Here is a 19,411-nt window from a genome sequence, read left to right on the forward strand (position 1 = left end):
CTCACGCAGAAAGACGTGAAAGCCATTTAATGTTATTAATTGCTAGCTGGCTGATTAGATTTACAAGGAATTGTCAAACCTTAAAACCCCAAATAATCATTTCTCACAACAAAAGAATTTATTGTGCCATTAACTTTCTAGCAGGTTTTCCAAAAGTGAAATCACTAACTGCTGTAAAACTTTTATTGCATATTTTAATTTATTTCTCCCTCCAGTTAGGAAATGTCTGAGTTATTCTGGTCTTCTCCACTGTCATTCTTTATGCATAAAAACAACAATATTTGTGTTTACTTATTCAATCCATTGTCAGTTTGAAACCTATGCCACTCAGGTACTGTCAAAGGCAAAAGCTCTCTTCTCCTTTCTTCTCCCAAATGTCAGAGACAAGAAAAATCAATCAAGGTTTTAGTTTTTAGGGTTTGAATGGGAAGGACCAGATGCCTTCTGCACATCTGTGGCAGTGGGAAGGAAGAGGATGGACATGAATTTAATTTTCCTGCATCCTGGGTGAAATACATGGCATGAAAACAAAGCACCAGGCTTGCTTCTTTGTTGTGTTTGTGTGTGACTATGGAAAAAGGACCCATGAGTGGGATTGAATACTACAGCGGGAGACCAGCTGATTTTTGACCTCCACAAGAGATGCAGTGGTGGTGAATCAGCTTCTGCACGGTGGGTGCAAGCTCCCGGCAGCCTCAATTTTCAACAGGGCTTGCAAGGTTTCAGCATCAAAAAAACAATCTCTGATACCTGCAGGAGAACCTTAAAAGCTTTTGGCAGAGTGGTACGCAAGACCCGCATGTGTTTTGGTTGTATGAATAATGAATGTTTCCCAGGTGCTCAGTGAAGGATCTTATCTCCTGTGGTGTAAGGGGCATCTCTGCGGACAAACTCTCTCTGGTTTTATCAAACCATTTACTGTCAATGATACTCCTGGAAGATCTCCATCCAGTTGCAAGCAGTAGCTGATGTAAGAGAATACAAAAAATGTCCCCATTAAAACCATCTTTAGAGCTCAAAGTCTAGGCTTGGGGTCAGATTAATTTGAGCTTCAGAAATATTAAAACAGTGAAATGATGGTTGCCTCTCAGTGGGTTTGGCAGATGGACATCTCCACTCCACCTCGTCCAGGCTGCCAAACCCTTGAAGCTTTCCCCCATGACTTGGCGTTTGCCAAGCACTTTCTGTTCCTGCCTGGAAGTTTCTGTTGTTCACTTCAAGTTCGCTCATACTCCTAAAACAGAGGGATGAATGGCTGCTCATGTGCTTGTCAGAGCTGTTATATGCTCCCGTGTCCTTCTGATAAAGATGATTTGGTGGGCTACAGGAGCTGCTGCTGCAGCTAGGGACTCGTGTAAAGGAGCGAGCATCTCCGGCAGCTGGAGTTGTCAGACTCTAGCCTTGCCAAGGAGGGTGTATGAGATTGCCTTCGAAACTTATTGCATCGGTCAAATTCAGCCCTCTATCTCCTTCCTCCCTGTCAGATCCTGAGCAACTGCATTTTCCCCTGCAGCTGACTGTCAGTATGAGATGCCAAAATAGGAAGACTACACTTCCATTACTTATGTGTCAGGCAGAGGGATGCAGAGCAGAAAGAGATGACGGCAAGTATTAAATCCTTCAAGGAAGATGGTTAGGGAAGCATTAAGACCCTGCTAAAAGCAGCTGAGTGCTGTGCTTCAGCACCACAGCAGCTCCACTAACACCCCTGTGCTCGCTGCATGGGGCTGTGAGTGGGCAGAAGGTGGATGCAGGCAAAGTGTTAAGTGGTGACAGTCCTCTGAACTGCCGCGTCCTTCATCCTGTGATGGATTACACACAGAGCTTGTATGTTAGCCTGAAGGGACCTGCAAGGCCTCGCTTTCCTGCTTATGCCTGGTGATCTCCGTGCTGGGAAGAGCTGGGTGCCGGCACGCTGTGCTCGCTGCCGCTTCTCTTTTGCTGTAACCTTTACAAATTGGCTTTGCTGCTCTGCAGAGCTGCGCCTCTTGGAGGGGACAGACCCAGAGCGCGGTGTGGTGCCTGTGCATGCAGCATGGCAGATACAGCTGTGCCCCTCTTCTGGTGTGCTCTCAGGTGGCTTCTACAGACACATGAACTCTGAATGGGGTTCAGCTGTCAAACAAGAAACAACAACAACAGCAAACGCCGAGAAAAACATGATATGGAACTTCATGCCGCTCACAGCATCACAGAAAATTAATGAAAGATTATTTCCCACAGCCAGAGACATCCTAATCTGGGTGCTGTCAGCTGCTGTGATGTTTTACATGAGAGCATGTGCAGAATGCTTCTAGAGGAAGAAAAATCTTTGTCTTTTTTTTTTTTTTTTTTTAAATCTTCTGTGCAGTTGCACAATTAGCAGTTTCATCCCTGAATCTGTGGTTCATGTGTACAAATGTGCAAACGCTGTGACTTCCCTGGAAGTTAGCATAACGATAGGAGCAGTACGGGTGTTCTTCAGTGAGAATGAGCACATTTAATTTTCTCTCATCATGAGAGTTGTTTTTAATGTCGTTAATCCTTTTTAGAAGATGAAACGTTGACAACACTGTTACATTACTTGTGATAAGAAGAAATGAATATTGATTAATGTGGGAGACTTAATTTAAACTGAATCGTCACGTCATGGCACTTAGATTTCTTCTGAGCGATTTTAAAAGCAAGAGAGACTTCTGTGTTACACAAATACATGGCTATTTATTTTTATTTTGAATTGCTTTTTCCATCTGTCTTCTTCAAGGCTTTCTTCATCTGTATGCACGAACCTCTCATCCTTGGTAAAACTCTCACATAATAGCTTTTATCCAACTAAACTTGCCCTCAGTGTAACACAGAAGATCTCACCCTTACAAGAATTGTTCCTCTCTTTTAATATGTGTCTGTATTTTCATTATGGCATTAAGTTCGACCAATACCCGAGGGATTTCTGAGGGTGGGGTGGTAAACATCTAATTAGATTTTAAACCTTCATTCTTTGAGGTGCCCGAAGAGTTTAAAAATTTATATTTACAAAACCTGCACTGGAGTTAGGTGATTCCTTCAGTTGTTTATTTACATGTGTTTATGCAAACTAAGAAGTTTTTATTTATGTAATTTCTTAACATTTCCCTATCTCTTTGCACACATATAAAAGAGAAAAACATGCTCTTTAATTTTTAAATTCTTTGAAGGTATAGAGATGGTGGCAGGTCTGAATCTGTGGTCTGTTTAGGTGGTTTTGAATTAGTCCTTCCCAGTGTCATGTAGTACTTGAAGGAGAGCACAATAATGAGACAGTGTTTATTGGGATTTTAGGAAACAGTCGTAAATATCACCATGGGAAGAAGATCTGAACATCTCCAAAGTTTGATAGGAGAAAGATTAGAGGGGATGTTGTAAGAAATGCTGCACAGCTTCTCCATTTCCAGTGGAAAAGTGGCAAAAATATGCGTATCAGTCGAACAAGAAATTGTAGCATCGCTGCTTCCCATGCTGCGTGACAGGCACAGACAGTGTTGTGATGTGCTGTAAGTCTGCCTTGACAATTGCTTTCTGCTTCTTGGGCTGCACTTTCTAGATCTCAAATCAGCTAGAGAGTGTAATCACGTGCTAAGCCTGTCTTTATTCGTGATGCTCTTGAGGATGCTTATCTTTCAGAGGCTTTGGCAGGACCAAGTGTGTATTCAACGGCCGAGCACGCGTTTAAGTGCTCTTCCAAAGTGATGCTTCCCTGAATCAGAGCCATGAAACACAAGTGTTTTGGGGTAGGATAAAGCTCCCTCACATTCCCTTGATCTTCAGCTGTCCCTATCTCTTTAGGGGAATGCCTTCTTTTCAAGCATGCCTACGAAGTACCTCTTGTCACTTCAGAGCAGTGGCTGGGAAGGGGGGAGGTCTGGATGCTCTGGCGTGGCTGTGCCTGCATGCCTTGGTGCAATCCAGCTCCCTGCAGCTCTGTTTCCTTTCCAAGAGCTGTACCACAACTAACTAATAATAACAGTGCTGTTGCTGGGGGAAAAAAACATCCTCGTGCGGGTAAGTTCACATCAGATTGAGTGGGATGTCTGCAAACTTGAAAATTAGACCGGGGAGAACAAAGCAGAAGCTGTAAGCTTATTAGCTTCACAGAGGCAGTTTCATGTGAGCTTTCCCAGCTCCTTGGCAGAAGAAGTACTTTCAAAATGGGTTTGATTGCTAATCTGATTATGGCAGCTCGGAAGTTAAATTGAAACATGAAATAAATGAAGGCTTTTGGAGTTATGAATTAATTAGAAAACTAATTAGGATGGATAAAAGAAATTCAAGTCAGTGAATTGTTTTTCTTATCTCGGAATAAGAACATTTAAATGGAAAGGATGATATTAAACAAAGCCTACAAACAACTGGAATTCATGTTAGTGGAAAGATAAGCACTAATAGGGGATTTTTTTTAACGTCATGATAAGGTTTTTCAGAAATGGTTTCAGGAGAAGGGCTCACAGCTTGGAGGAGCAGCTGTCAGCAGGCTCTGGGCAGCTGGGAGTGTGCCAGAGTGTCAGGGTAGAAGTATTTTGGTGCTGTCCTGAACCCACACCGTGTACCTCTGCACTTGGTTCAGCCTTTGGATGCCTGCTGGCTCGACATGGTCGTGAGTGCCTTGCAGAGCCTGGGTATCTCAAATTTACATGGATGTAGTGAGGCTACCACTACCAAATCCTTTACTTAAAATATAAGGACTTTCACTGCCATGCACTGTAAAACCAGAATGAGCTTTAAGCACCAATGGTCTAAACAGAATTAAAGAGTCCCTGCCCTGAAAAACTAGAAGAAGGCTAAACATTAAAGAAGTCTAAAGTGTTCATTAACATTAATGTATTTATCTCTTCTGACTACATGAACATGAGAACAAGAACCGTAGAGGTGATATATAATATTCATATTACTTAATGTGTTATAGGGAAGTGTTCAGTCTGGTGAAAAGACAGATAAAAGAGCCAGTACCAGGCAGAAAGTGAACGTGTTCCTCAAACACCTTGCAGTGTTGGGTGATCGCTCAGCCTGGATGGCAGAGGCTGCGTGGCAGCTCCCTGGCTCCTGCTGAATGACCTGGCTACCAGCTTGCAATGCCTTGTTGAATTGTATGTTAGCAGGCAAGGTTAAAAAAATAATTTCCTGAAGTAGTTTCTCTCTCAGGTTTCAATGAAGAGCTTGCAAACAACGCATTCAAGGAATTGTGAATAACCCATAGATTACAGATTCTAACAGGTGGAATTGTTGCAATGATGCCTGCAAGCAGATGATCTGTTTGGATGAGCTATCAAGCATTTAACGATGATTTAAGCCCAGGCTGGGAACTGTGATTAGGGTGTGGGTGAGATGCTGGAATAGCTCTGAGGACCACCATGCCTGCCTTTTGGCCGAGCCCACGCCTGCAGCTATTGGAGATGACACGACCCTTGTGGGTTTTGCCTGTGTGTTCTCCTGCATGATGAGCTGGGTTTGTACCTACCAAAACACAGGTACATCTCTGCTGCAGGTTGCCTAAGCAGAAAAGCAAACATTGCTGGTGAAGCGACATAAGAGGTCTGTGCTTGTTGTCCTGGGAAAGTTTCCTTCTGTTAGTTGTTTTTCTCATGGACTCAGGAGGGTTTTCTCCTGAGGCTGTAAATGGTTTTGCAAGGTTTGAAAGGCCATTGGCAGAACAAATTGAGGATACAAGTCAGGTAGGGCCTTTTGGATTACTGCTCGGGTTTAGATGGGAAGAAGTCCAAAAGCTGAAGCCTTAACCGTGCTGATGGTAAGCGTTGCAGAGATGAATGCAGGTACAGGGCTGAGCTTCCTGAGCCCTCTGAGGACCTTCAGACTGGGTGAGCCCTTATGGCTTTGTTTTTTTTTTTTTTTTGATGAAAAGCTATATGCTGCATAGAAGGGATAATGGTATACAAGGGCAGTGCTTAATCTTCATTATTGTTTAGTCACTAATTTTTCATCAGTAGATTTGTATGTTTTCACTTATTCCAAGTGTCCCGTGCATCAGTGCTCTGACAAATTTGAGTTTAAAACCCCTCTGGGTTTAGGAAACAAAAATTACCTTAAGCTTTAGAAATTTCTGTTCGCAGTAGGTGCAGGAGCATGGGCCAGTAGCAGGGATCTGAATCCTGACCACCAGGCAAATCACAAAGTGTTTTCTGAGTTCGAGTGTTTTCTGTTTCATTTTCCTATGCACAGGGTTGAGAAACAGCTATTTAGAGACCAGCGAGGCTGCCTGCAACTGGCTGCTGAACTTTGTGCTTCACAATTGCTGGGTGAGCGGCCTTGTGCTCGAGTGGCATCTGCTTCAGTCCCATCTCACGATGAAGTGCCTCTCTTTGGCACTTCAAGTGTTGTAGATGAATTACAGACAGTAGTCAGAGGAGCCTGTTAATTTTCTCTGAGTTAATAGTTGACTTCATTTTTTTTTTTTTTTTTTTTGATTGTGCCCAAAATGTTATCATAGGGTTGTCATTCCTAAAGTATGGCCTGAAGGGTGGGAGCAGTCCCTTGTGCTTGCCTGTGCCTTCAAACCAGGCTTCCTAGTGGAGCAATTTGGGAGGTGAACTCTGGCACAGGGAGGAGACAGCCACGCTGCCCTTGCACAGGCTTTGCCTTGCTCCAAGTGACATACAGCATGCAGCAGCTCACTCAAGCAGAGCAGTGATATCCCTTGAGGACCAGCTTTTGGGGCTGGCTGCTGTGCTGCCCCAGGGGTGGCTTCCCCATTATTGTGCTTATAGGTCCTTTGGTGGCAGCCACTTCAACTCAGCAGCCCCAGTAAATGTCTGCTCATGCCAGTGAGTTAGCAAGAGAGTAAAAAGGTGTTCAGGAGTAATAAATATATACGTTTTTCTTTTTCTGATATTTTGCACATGATAGGAAAGTTATCCTTCCCCTAAACTGCATCATTTGTAAATCCAGCCTCTAACATGCATGCAAAAAGGTCTCGCTTGGCAGCTTGGAGCGAATCCTCTTCTTTTGTTGCTGTCTTTCCCCCAGAACAGTAGGTTGGTAGCTAGCACCCATCACAGATTTTACCTGATGTTTACATGACGCTGAGTAAACAGCATTTGGTAAGAGGATTTGAACTTAGTTTCCCTGAATACAGAGGCATGTGGTGTAGCTAATTCTTCAAGAGCAGCTGAAGTCAGCACTGTCACATGAAGGCATCCCAGATAGTTTCAGACAGGCAAGGCTGGAGATGGGAGTGTGGCTACAAAGGCAATTTGGAGATGATTTAAGCCTTTAGGACAGCTGATTTTCATCTTAACTTGGATATCTCTTAGCTGTCCTATAGCTGTATGATGGGCACGTGAAGTGTTAATGGCCGAGTGGATCAAGGGAATGGTTTTGAGACCTTTCATCCCCAAATGGGCAAAACACACTTGTGGCACACCCGAGAGAATCAGCAATGCTGGGGCAGGTCTAAAAGAGGGTTCAACAAAGAGATGATGCAGCAGTTATAAAGCAGCTTACCTCAGTGATCCAGGAGTTAAAAGAAAACACACAGACTTGAAGGAGAGATGCAACAAGAATTGCTATGATAAGATACACTCTAGGAAGCCTGAGAAACTGAAGCTTGGCTTAATTGACAAAAAGTGTCAGTGAATAAAGAATGTGGTTCAATAATTGATTTTCTCACATTTTAATATTTTAGTTCTAGTCAGATATTCTGCAAACTGGAGATAGTGAAAGACTTTTCAACTCTGTTTCTTTGAAGTTTATGATAGGTTGATAGTTGCTGTTCAAAACATATTTTTCCATCATTATAGCCCACTGAAAGTAACACAGCTTGGTTTGGTTTCAGCAGTTTAGTGGACACAGCAAGAATCTGGATAACTATCAAAGCAATAGGATACACATCATGTCTGAATGAAGTCAATCCTATGAATCTGCAAAGATATGGCAGGAAAATATGATCAGAAACTACTTAGATCAATAGGAGCAGTAATGACAGTCAATGTCAACTTTTCAGCGAGAAAAGTTCTGTTCCAGTTAAGCTCGCTTATGTTCTGAGGAAGAATTCAAATGCTATCCATATTGATTGGATAAAACAGAATGGAAAAAAGGAGGATTTGGCTTCTGAATTTATATTTTTAGCCCATGCAAACCAATCTTTTCTGATCATAATCTGTGCAATAAGTTCACCACTGCTAGAACTTCAAGCTCAAAGCTTGCAGGAAGACAGTGTGGGGATTAGGCAGCTTTTTAAAAGTCCCTACAGCTCCAAAAACTTCCTCAAATGCTAATCTCCAAAAGGAGTGCAGTCAGTCTTGCTTTTCAATCTAAAATAGTGAAGTAGCAGAAGAGAGAACATTTTTCTTAAATTTAGAGCTAGGGCCTCCAACATGCACATTTGTTTTGCTCTGGCTATGGACTAGGCTACTTTGTGTCTGCGAGAGCATTTACACCTCCTGGGTGACTGAGACATTTGACTGAAGCAGCTAGAAGGGGTATTTTTAGCAAGTGTTTTCACAAATACTTAGAAGGCCTATTTTGGCCAAATTTATGGCCAGTGAGGCTAGGTTTATTGTCTGATAAGGGGTGAAATGAGAAGAGCTGTGCCAGCATCTCTGATTTGCCTTCCTGCCTGACACGGCAATATTCACTGCAAAGGTGCTTACAGTACCATTAAACAATCCTCAGACTGCAGCACGGAGGTGGGTAGTGATGCTGCAGCAACAAATACAGCTCAGAAATAGTCCCAGAGGCTACTGGAGATAACAAATATTACTTCTGTATCCTGAGAGCTTATAAGGACAGCTGGGAAAGGAGCACTGCTGTATGAGGGGGTGGACACTGTATAGCAGCAGTGAAATTGTGCACCTCGAGCCTGCTCTTGAGCTCCAAAAAGTGCCTTTGGGTGCCTTGTGTGAGCTGAAGCCAGGGTGTGGGTGTGCTATGTGAGCTCCCATCCTGCAGAAGCACCCTACTGGGGCACAGCTGGGCCCATGGTCCTGGAATAAGTAAATATGGGATAGGGCTGCCTGGATGCTATATAAATACCCTCAGTTTATGCTGAGCAAGCTGGATAAATCCTGGCTACCCATGGCTTCTTGCAGGCAGGGTGTAAGCTGCTGTGGTGGTGCCTCTGCTGAGTCAGGAACGGGGCTTTTCTGCTTTATTGGGATTGTCAGGGACACTTGTCACCGTCTTACCATGGAGATGGAGAAAAAGAAGGGAAGGGGCTTTTGAACCACTAAACCATTGCCTGCTATCTGCACAGGCTACATGGGCTGAGATGCAATGTTTGGGTACAGACTTGTGAAGTGTGTGCTGCAGAGATGCAGGCGTGCGATTTTAAATTGATATTTTTTTTGAGACTGGAATCCGGGAGGTAGACTCCTTCCCCCTCACTTCACAGAGGATGATGCGTGTAATGTATATGTAATATAAGTACATATTTATATATAAACACAGACTGTTTGAGTAAACTAACTTATGCTAGAAATCAATGTTAAATCTGCTAAGTGTCAAAATAGCCCAAGTGATATTAAACCATCAGCAATTTTCATTCATTAGCCTGATTTAAAGGCAACACCAAAGACAGAAACAAGCACTAATTGGATACCAAACACATTTCAAGCATCTGCAATAAGCAGCACTAGCAGAAAACAAAGAGTAGGCATTAGGTTCATTTGTTAGGGTTCCCCCTTCGTGCACTTTTAGCTCTGGATCACTCCTGGATTCTAGAATTTTTTCAGAAATAGGTTTCTGAGCACTATGCAAGGGTGAAATGCAAGCTCTCTGGGATTATTTATTTGATAAACCAGATAATTGAGCAACTTTGAGAATCAGAGTGATTTTTTTCTAAAGGGCAGTTTGGGCAATCAGCACATGCCATCCCAGCATGCAGTGAGCTGAATCATTCGTGTTACAGGCACTAACAAAACTTGGGTGAGTTAATAAAGCAGGGTGGCTTGTTTAGCTTTAAAAAGGAGAATTACTGAAAGTGCTGCATAATGCTTATGAATAAAATAGGATTCAATTTAGGAGGCTGTTGCCAACCTGAGAAGTAGTGATAGGAGAGGAACAAATTGGCTTCCGTGCATTTTGTGTCTGCTAAGTGAAGAGCATTTTGCACAGTCACATTTGCTTTTATTTCTGACAGTTCTATGCTACAGCATAGTGCGATTGCTAATGACGCGGCTCCTTGTCTCTATTGATGTGTTATGTGCATTACATCCATTAAGTAATTTGAGAAAAGATGTCCTATAATTAAGATTACAAAACCCAAAAAGCACCTAGTGTTATTTAGCCTGGTATCTGGTTCATGCCCTTTGCAGTTTACATTAAGTGAGCGATTAAAGGATCAGGACTGGTTTCTGGATCAGATCCAAAACAGTAATACATTCATCTGTCAAAGTGTGTTGTGAGTGGTCCTAAATCCAGACCTGCTCCTGAAAATCCTTCCTTGGTAGTTGTTGGGCAGTGGTGACATCTGAACTGGGTGCAGCATCCTCCTCGTTCCCTGTAGGGAACTCAGCAGGAAGCGTCATAAACAATGTACCATAATTAAATATTTAGCAACTGCTAAAGACGAACAACCTCATAAAGTCTGTGTTAGTTTTCCAAGGTAACCTGGGCAGGTACTTGAAAACCTCTCCAGAGACGTGAAGGCTGCAAGATGGGCCTGGGCAGGGCTCTGGGTTAAACCTGCCCTGTGCTTTCTATGAGTAATCCTACTGGAAAGCAACAAAAATCACCTGTGATTATGAAAACTGACATTTAGGAGGACAAGAATTACTGTCTGCAGACTGGCATTTTCTTAGGAAAAGCTGTTTTGTGGGAAGCTGTCAGAGCAGCTGCAGCAGCAGCAAGCTTTTAGCCCGGCAGGAGGCGGTGCAAGGGGAGCAGGGGCACTCAGGACGTGGTCAGGGGCACATCCTGCACCTGTACGGAGGTGTGAGCATCGGACGGGCAGTTCTGCCAGCATCTTTTTTGGATGTGATCATCCATGTTTGGACGTCTTTCTAATTCCCTGTGTTTCTGACCATGGCAGCACTTGTAGCTGGGCTCTCCACCAGAAGTAAAGCTGAGGTGTTAAGCAGCCAATCACTTCGCAAGTCACCACCTTTCTGACATCTAGCTCGGGTTTGTCATTTCATAACAGGGTAGGTGAGTGACTCACGCCTTACTTTTCAATTTCAGAGCAGATGCTGACGTTTAAGGCAGAACGTCCCCAGCAGGACGGTGATGAAGTACCTCATTTCTGAGCCCTACTCGGGCTCAGCCCGGCTCTTGTGAGGCTGTGTTTCAGGATGCAGCCACCTAAGGGAAAACACGATGATAAAGGACTTGTTTCTGCTAGTTCGTTTTATATCCATCCTTTTGTTGGCCTTCAGAAATGCAGTATTATGCCAGAACTTAATTGCAGTGCTGTTAATTGCATGCAGAGCCATAAACACTGAGTTAATGTATTGCATATGCCTAGGTGTGTGTAAATGTCAATTACAGATTACTTAGCTTCCTTTTTAGGCATTTAATTTGTGAATGTTCCTTAGGAAAGTAATCTTGACAATATGAAGTCTTTTTGAGCCACAGTGAGTCGTAAGCCATGAGGAGAGCTTGCTTGCCTGGCTGCAAACAAATCAACATTGGCATGGAAAAGTCTAACATATTAGTAATCGATAGCTCATCTCTGGGAGAGATTCCAATATACTTCTGTGGAAATTAATGAGGAATATTTCTTATGGCTTAGCAGTAATATTTTAAGACTGCTGTCAAAAATAATTTCACAGAAAAGGTGTGCTGAGCCTCTACAAATCATAGCTAGGTCTAAATATAGCATTTGCAGATGTTTGCTTTTCTTGTGATTTTTTACTTCTGGCATCTTTGTAATGTGCTGGTGCCATTCATCCAACGTGCTCCTGTGATCCCCGTGATTTCAAACACAGCAGCACAGTCGTATATCTCACTGCCTGCTCCTGGTGGAGAGATGATGTTCACATCCCAGGTACCAACTGGGATGTGCTGTGCATGGGGCAGAGGCAAGCTTGCTTCACCCTGAAGGTGTTGTAAGGTTCTTAAAATCCATTTTCATGTTGTGGGAGCAGGGTGGTGTGGGTCAACATCTTCTGTCAGATTTTTTTTTTTTTTTTTTTTTTACTGGCAAATTAGTTTGTTAACTAAATGAAACTTTTTTTTTTTTTTTTTTGAGTGTCTGCTTTCTGCTGAAAACATTTTTTTTATTAGAATTGATTAATCCAAATTAATCCAATTAATTGATGATCCAAAACTTGGACTATTTCTGTTTAGAAATGCTTCCTTTCAGAATACCACCGCCATCAGTTTGGGATTCTGTTACCAGTGCCTCTGATTTTAGCATTGTTTTGGACTTAGTGCCTGCTGCTGCTCTTGCCAGTGACCAGCTGCCTCTCTGCTGGGCTCCTGGTGTGCTAGCAGCTGCCTGCCACCTTCCTGGATTCCCCCAAAACCTTCCTGCAGCAGGGGCTTGCCAGGGGTCCCCTTCCTTTTTGAACCAAAAAGGGGCCAAAGGTCCAGTGGGCTCTCTGCAGAGCTGTCGTCTTCCAGTGGGAGGAAAAGCAGCGATGCCACGCTGGGGGAGACCTTTTCTAAATTACACACCATACACAACTTCAAGTACTTGGTGTGCATGGAGCTCACAGGTATTTACAGATGTGGTTTTTCTCAAAACAAGAAGTTATCTCTTAGGATGGAGTCAAACACATTCCTTATCATTTTGCAGAGAATTTATATTTTTCATGCAAAGAAGTTTTAATAATTCTCTTTTTCAAATCATTCCTGTAGAAAGATGGAGCCAAACCAACAGAGCACAAACTTGCTCTCACATTTCTCAAATATTCCCAAATATTTGTTTATAGTTTACTTTGAGCATTTTCCTGACTCATTTAAGAGCGTTCAAAGACTTGATATTTGTGCAGTGAGATATTCTTACTGTAAATCCTTGTGCTTTTCTAATATGGGAACCGAAATACAGAAAGGAGGCCGGAATACACCCCATTATAAATTTCTTATTATTCAAAGGACTTCATACCACAGAAGCTAGTCTAGAACGTACAGTGATTTAGGTAAAATACATATGTAAACCAGGCATAAGGAGAGAGTTGGTTTTGTTTTGGGTTCACAGTAACCACTTGTTTACCTGTCTATATCATCAGACTCTCAAAATTGGGGCTAAAAATGAATCTTTAAGGGAACTGCTTGTTGAGGATTGCCATCTTCAGTATGGTCAGGCATGGCCTGGACTTCAGGGACAAGAGAAATCAGTCTTGTCATCATGAAAAGCCCACAAGATGTGTGTAAGCAAGGATCAGCTGAAATCTTTTAAAAATGAAAGGATCCATCTCCCTGGTGGTGTGGGTTAAGGGAATATCAGCTAATGGAGCCTGTCTCTGGGCTCTCTCTGCCTGCAGCTCTGAGCCTCATGATGAGGGTTTGGAGTCAAATACTGAGCTGATGCAGACTCCAGCAGTGCCAGGGTAGCTCTGGAGCAGCAGCGCAGCACTGGTGCAGCTCTAAACAGGGCAAGAATTTGGCGCACAGATTAGATAATGCTGTTCAAACACAACGGTGATGCCAAGAAAGCTGCTGCTTGGAGGAGTTGAGAGCTTGCTTCTCTTCTGACAGAGTCCCATGGTGCAGGGAGTTATGATGGGGCTTGAGGAAAGGGGATTTGACAGTCGTGCCAGTCATGCTTCATTTTGTGAGCAATTTCAGGAGCAGAGCAGGGATCAGAGAAGAGGCCCAGTCTTATTCCAGGGTATGTTTAGTACTGCAGGAACGCTTTCCTCTTTCCCTGCACTCCTCTCAGTAAAAACAAACACGCAGCATTAAAACACAGTAACAGGTGCTGAATTTTTTATGCACATGTAGTTTTGCCCTTGCTTTCTCTCTTCCTTGTCAGCTCAGGCGCAGTTTAATGATTCAGATCTGTCCTTTATGTAACACTTTTTTCTTCAGTTAAATTAAAACAGGGGAATTAGCCCCTTTGATATTTCTCTTCCAAAGTTGGTTGGAAGTGTTGTACATGTGGAAAATGAGGTTTTAAATGGAAGGAGAATGACTCATATTAATTTAAAACCCAAACCAAGGAGATAATTGCATATACTCTAACTTCTGCTATAATGAGGAGTTAGACAGAAGTGATTACATAAATTTTAAAGTTTGAATGTGTTTACTGGCTAAATCCCCTACTGGCTAGAGGCATCCTGCCCCCTTGGCACAGGACTGCAGCTGGGTGCCCCGGCATCATTTGGGGTGGGCTCAGGGATTTGCTGAGGACATTTTTTGGTTCCTTTCACACCAGTAGGTTCCTTGCTTCAGCTGGGCACACCACTTTTTGGCCAACACAATTATTTTTGTCTTCTTAGTGTTTCCCAGGCTTTGGGTACAGATTTGACCTGCGAAAGCCAAAAAGCTTTCCTTATTATCTTCTTCTTCCCTCTTCTTTTTGACCAAGGGTTATCAATTAGTTTGTTAAGAAGAGCAATTCCCAGTACAGATTAGCAACACTCACTGCGAATACCTTTTCTATGTGACCTCTGGAAGAGACATCCCACTGTGGAGATCCAATCCCTTATTGAATTGGCCTTACTGGGTTGATATGAATTACAGAGGTAGGGCTAGTTAGCAATAGTCAAGGAAAAAAAAATGTTACTCTGTGCATCAGCCTTGCAAAAATAGGTGGCTAAACCAGTATATGGGAATGAATGATGAAAATGGTTGGTAAAATAACAGCAAAGCTATATGCCACTATTTATTTCCAAACGCTATGTATGCTGGAGTCTCATTCCATCCTTGCACAAATCATTCAGTCTTGCCAGTGCTGATAACCAAAGCCTTTTTTCAGATGCAATGTTTTTGTTTTGTTTTGTTTTTTGAATGTTTATACTCACCTTACTGAATTCCCAGCTCTTAAACTAAAGCAGCAAAATGCCATCTCTCCCCAGCCCCAAGCCTTCTGTTGTGTATGTACCAGCATAGTTGTGGTTTAAAAGCAGAGGTTAGGCTTGAAGTGCCTCAGTAGAGGAGCAGTTTCTTTCGTGATCTTTACAAAACTGAGTGTAACAGCACTGAGTGTAACAGCAGCTCCGATACTTTCTTAGGTCTTTTTTTTTTTTTTTTTTTTTTTTTTTGTATTATTAGAAGTATTTCACTGCTCTCTCCGAGCCATCCTGTCTTCAGTCTTGGCTCTTCTTGTTGGTGGCGGGTACCTCAGGGAAGGAAACACCTCGCGATGTTCTGGTAACATAGAAGGGCATGTTCCCATCATGTGGCATTCAGACCTTCTGCTGACATAAAAAGAAACGTTGCCTTTACAGAGATGTCAGCGTGACAGCTCTTACAAGATCAAACTGATATGCTGCTGCTGTAGGAGGGTTTTTCTTTTTCCCTAATAGAAAGATTTAGTTCAAATAAGTGTGTCCTGCACAAACTGACATTGCCCAGCTGGCTGCTAGGATGGGGACTCACTCCTTCCGCTGCTCAGGGACAGCCCCAGCTCTGGAGGGGGTGCTCAGGTACGTTGGAACAGTAAATGGCTACATATGCTCACGTCAGACATTTCTGTTTTTTGCCGCAATTTGTTACACGCTAAATTGATTTTCTGGCTTCTTTTTTCTTGCAAATTCCCTCATTAAATTAAACAGTCTGAGAGGAATAGCCATTAACCGTTCATTCCTTATTAATTAAGTGGTTTAAAATCTAGGTCTTTGAACACTTCCCTAATTAATTGTGTAAAGCTGGGTACAAAGCGAGCGGGGAATGAAAGAATATTACCTTGGGGAAGTGCTTCGCCAGAAACTGGCGAGCTGTTTGCCCAGCAGTGCGGGACCTGCAAGATGTTTGCTTTCCTGTGAGCCCTGAAAAAACAGGGAGGGTTCCTCCCTGCTACTTCCTGGACCCTACTACGCCCCTCTGTAGGGTCCCCTGGGGCCAAGGAAGACATCAGTGCCTCTTGTTTCTGAAGGGCCAGGGCTCGTGCACCCCATGGGGTGGCTACTAGATGAGTGCTGTGACTTTTACAGGGGCTGTGCTCTTGCTTTCTATGCTTTCAGGTTGCTGGGATTCCTAAGCAGCTGCAAAGGTCGGTTACACTCGTTTTATAAAATTAGAACTTTAGTCTTCATCCCTATATTGTTTCAGTTTCCCATTCTTGGAGGTTATATATATAGTTAATTACAGATTGCTTTGGCTCTGAATATATTCCTGCATAGATACTGAAGTTAAAGAGGTTAAACTGCTTTAGTACCTCATTAGGAGCTGCATTTCCTACTCATGTCATTCCTACAGCTCTCCTCTTACCCTTCCCTAGCCTTTTCAACAGCTCCTTTAAAAAATGTGAAAAGAAAATCCTTCCTGGGCAGTTTGGGGTCTGCAGTTTATGCAGCCACAGGTTTGCTTTGCCCTCTTGGTGGCAGCTTCTCAGTTGTAGCAGCCACATTTCCGTGGGGACATTTGTGTCGAGTCACTTTGTTGCCAGCATCTCTGACCGTCCCATTGCCCACCTTTTAAGGATCTTTAATACACAACATTTTGCAGTTTTAAAATCTGTGTTACTCTGCCAATTGATTTACATAATTGAGCAGTTCCCAATGTTACTGACTACATCACTAGTTTTTAATGTTACCATAAATTTCATTAATGATCACTTATATCTTCTTCTAAATACAAACTGTACAGCTGCACTGAAGTGGGACAGATACTTACATTTAAATTTATGCCGTAAGATCTATCAGTTCTATAATTTTAATCCATTTGGCGTGAACTTTGTTGCGTAGTGTCAGAGTGCTCTTCTCAGTTAGAGCATCTCTGGAAGCAAATCAAGTGAGATACAGAATTGTATTCCAACAGCGTGGCCGAGCTTGTACTTAAATGGCAAGACAACATGATGCTGGGTGCTGAAGACCTATTTTCCATGAAGCCACATATATTCCTAATTCTCCATTGGTTGTATCTCAGTGGGTATTTTTGATAGCGCGGTGTTTGCTCCTTCCTAGAGCTCTTCAGAGGCCACAGGGCTTGGTGTGGGAAGCTGCCCCTGATGCTGCAGGTGCCTAGCACAGAGATGGGGAAAGCAGCACTTCTGGGAGCTGTAGAAATGCTTGGACGAATTCAACTCCCTTTAAACAACCTTTCCTCTTAAAAGAGCCCAACACAGTAAAGTTGTCTCTTGGCTGCAGCATCTCTTTGGATGTCTCTCTTTTCCCTTCCTTCCCAATGCTTTAATATCCTGAGAGTGTAAAAACACTTTGATCAAAAGTGTCTGGCATTTCCCACCCACCGACTGAAAGTTTCTGTAGCTAGAAATAAAGCTACACAAGATGAAATGTCTTATGACAAAACAAAGCAATCCATCAGCTTATGGAATGGACTTCATTATTTGGTCACCTGCAGCAGCACGCAGCTGAACTGAATGCCCCAGAAAGTCTTTCCAGACCAGTGCAAAATGATTAGAAGCAGAGGAAATGGCAAATACACACTTGTGTTATCAGGTCTCTGCGGTGATTCTTCATCAATGCGCAAAGCCAGTGCGAGACCTGTTGCACTGATAATCAAAATCCATGCTATTGCCAGACCAACTTCTTGCCACGGCTGCATGCCATGAAAGCAAGGAAACGGTGGATAAAGATTTGTAGGACCACTGGGGTCATGTAATGTACTCCCTCACAGCCACAGCTCCATGCAATAAATCATTTTCATAAATGTACGAACACAAGACTGGACTGTGGAATGAACTCCTGTGTGCAGTACAGGCAGCCAGAGAGCCTGTTTTATCCACAATTTACTGCAGAGTCTTACTCCTTCAGTCCAGTATTTTTGCCCTTGCATCCGTTCACTTCTCCTAACCCAGTTTTGATGTCTCTTGTGCTTTGGATGATTTGGAGAGGATGGGAGAGAAAGGGAGTGCGTTACCCGTGACACTCAGGTAATGCATTTCCAGATCCAGGCTAGTCCCTTGGCAGGTATCTGTCAAAAATAGGGAGGAATGAAACAGCAGCACTGGGTGAGATCCCCAGGTGGCACACATAGGCACAGCTTCTTTGGGCAGCTAGGAAATGAAATTGTTTTCCACCTCTTGACGATGTGAGACACAGACTGAAGCAGGATGAAGATTGAAAAACAAATGACCCTTGTATATTTGTTTATTAGTTTCAGAATTTAGCCCAAACTAGTCTCATTATGAGGTTTGCTTTTATTTTTTTTTTTTCTTTGGCATCTATCTCTCAACAGACAATATTAAATACTTGCAATTTCTGTGGACTCTCTAATTAAACCAATATGTTCATTTTGTTGCCACTTCCCCCCAAAAAAAAGAGATAAGGAAAAGAAATCCAGCATGAGGCAAAGTGATCAACCCCCTCCAGCCTTTCTTTATGAAAACTGCTTGAATAATTCACTACTCTCGTGTGTCATTAGCGCATCAGCTGCCAGCAGCCCAGGATCATGAGGAAGGGAGAGAAATCCCACCCAATCACTCCTCTCTGTGTTCTTTCACAGCAAACTCCTTGCTCCCTGCTGAGAGATGCTGTGGCTGCCACCCAGGACTGAAGCTGAGATGTGCTGTGCAGGCAGCTCAGATGGTAATGTTGTTCCCTGATGCTACTTTACTTAAAAAAAAATCAAACAAGCAAAACCTCCAAAAAGCACAGTTGGCTTTCCCTCCTTCCTAAGCCAGTAATGCTCCTGCAGCCCAGTGGTGAGGCCAGCTCCTCTCCCTGCTCAGACTGACTGCTGGTGCATTAGCCATGGAGATTAGATGCTGCACTCCTGCTGCACGTGTTGTTCTCGTTCAATCCATTAAAAACCCCTGGGTTTCCCTGGCAGGCCAACATACCTGGTTTGGTAGAGAAACAGAGGGCTGAAGAAGGGAAAAGGGTGAGTTTCCTGACCTTGAGAGTGAAGTGGTGTGTGGCACCGAGGTGTTTTGATTTGATTTCCCAATTTTAAAAGGTGGTAATAATACACAGCTACACCTTGAAATGCTGGGGTGTGCAGTGACCCCTTTGGACCTGAACAGTGCCAGGGGGCTTTGCTGTTGTTGGCATCTATAACTCCCATTACAAAAGAGATCTTGTTTTCCAAAAATTTGTATTTTGGAGGTCCTACAAAGTAAACAGCTCGTGCTTTCAGAGTTTGAGTGCTCACAAAATTTAAAAAGAAAATTTATTCTAAAAAGAAATGCAAAAGTCATGGCTTGTAATATAGAGCTGATAGCCCTTTTCTATATGAAAATTGTCTTGAAAATGTAAATGGATTACCGGTTAATTTCTGAAATATGTATTAGTGCAGTTCCTCATGCTGCCTTTCTCCCAGTGCCCCACGGGTGCGGTTTGGGGATATAATATCGGGGTCCAATGTTATTGCCAGTGCTGGGACTCCATCAAGCACCTGTGGACTGGCTGCTGTAATTTGCTGAGCAGCCGGCAGGTAA

The 19,411-nt window shown here is 43.1% G+C and overlaps 1 long non-coding RNA gene across 1 annotated transcript in view; it reads left to right on the top strand.

The window, feature by feature from the left end:
• LOC311438785 overlaps window positions 1-19,411 on the top strand; it is a 76,239-nt gene that overhangs the window by 52,840 nt on the left and 3,988 nt on the right. Inside the window, exon 2 of the long non-coding RNA XR_014694317.1 lies at window positions 18,478-18,560. This is a non-coding gene — a long non-coding RNA (uncharacterized lncRNA). The remainder of the gene's footprint in view (window positions 1-18,477; window positions 18,561-19,411) is intronic.

Source organism: Aythya ferina (genome assembly GCF_964211825.1).
Source record: "Aythya ferina genome assembly, chromosome: 6".
NCBI classification, from domain to species: Eukaryota; Metazoa; Chordata; class Aves; order Anseriformes; family Anatidae; genus Aythya; species Aythya ferina.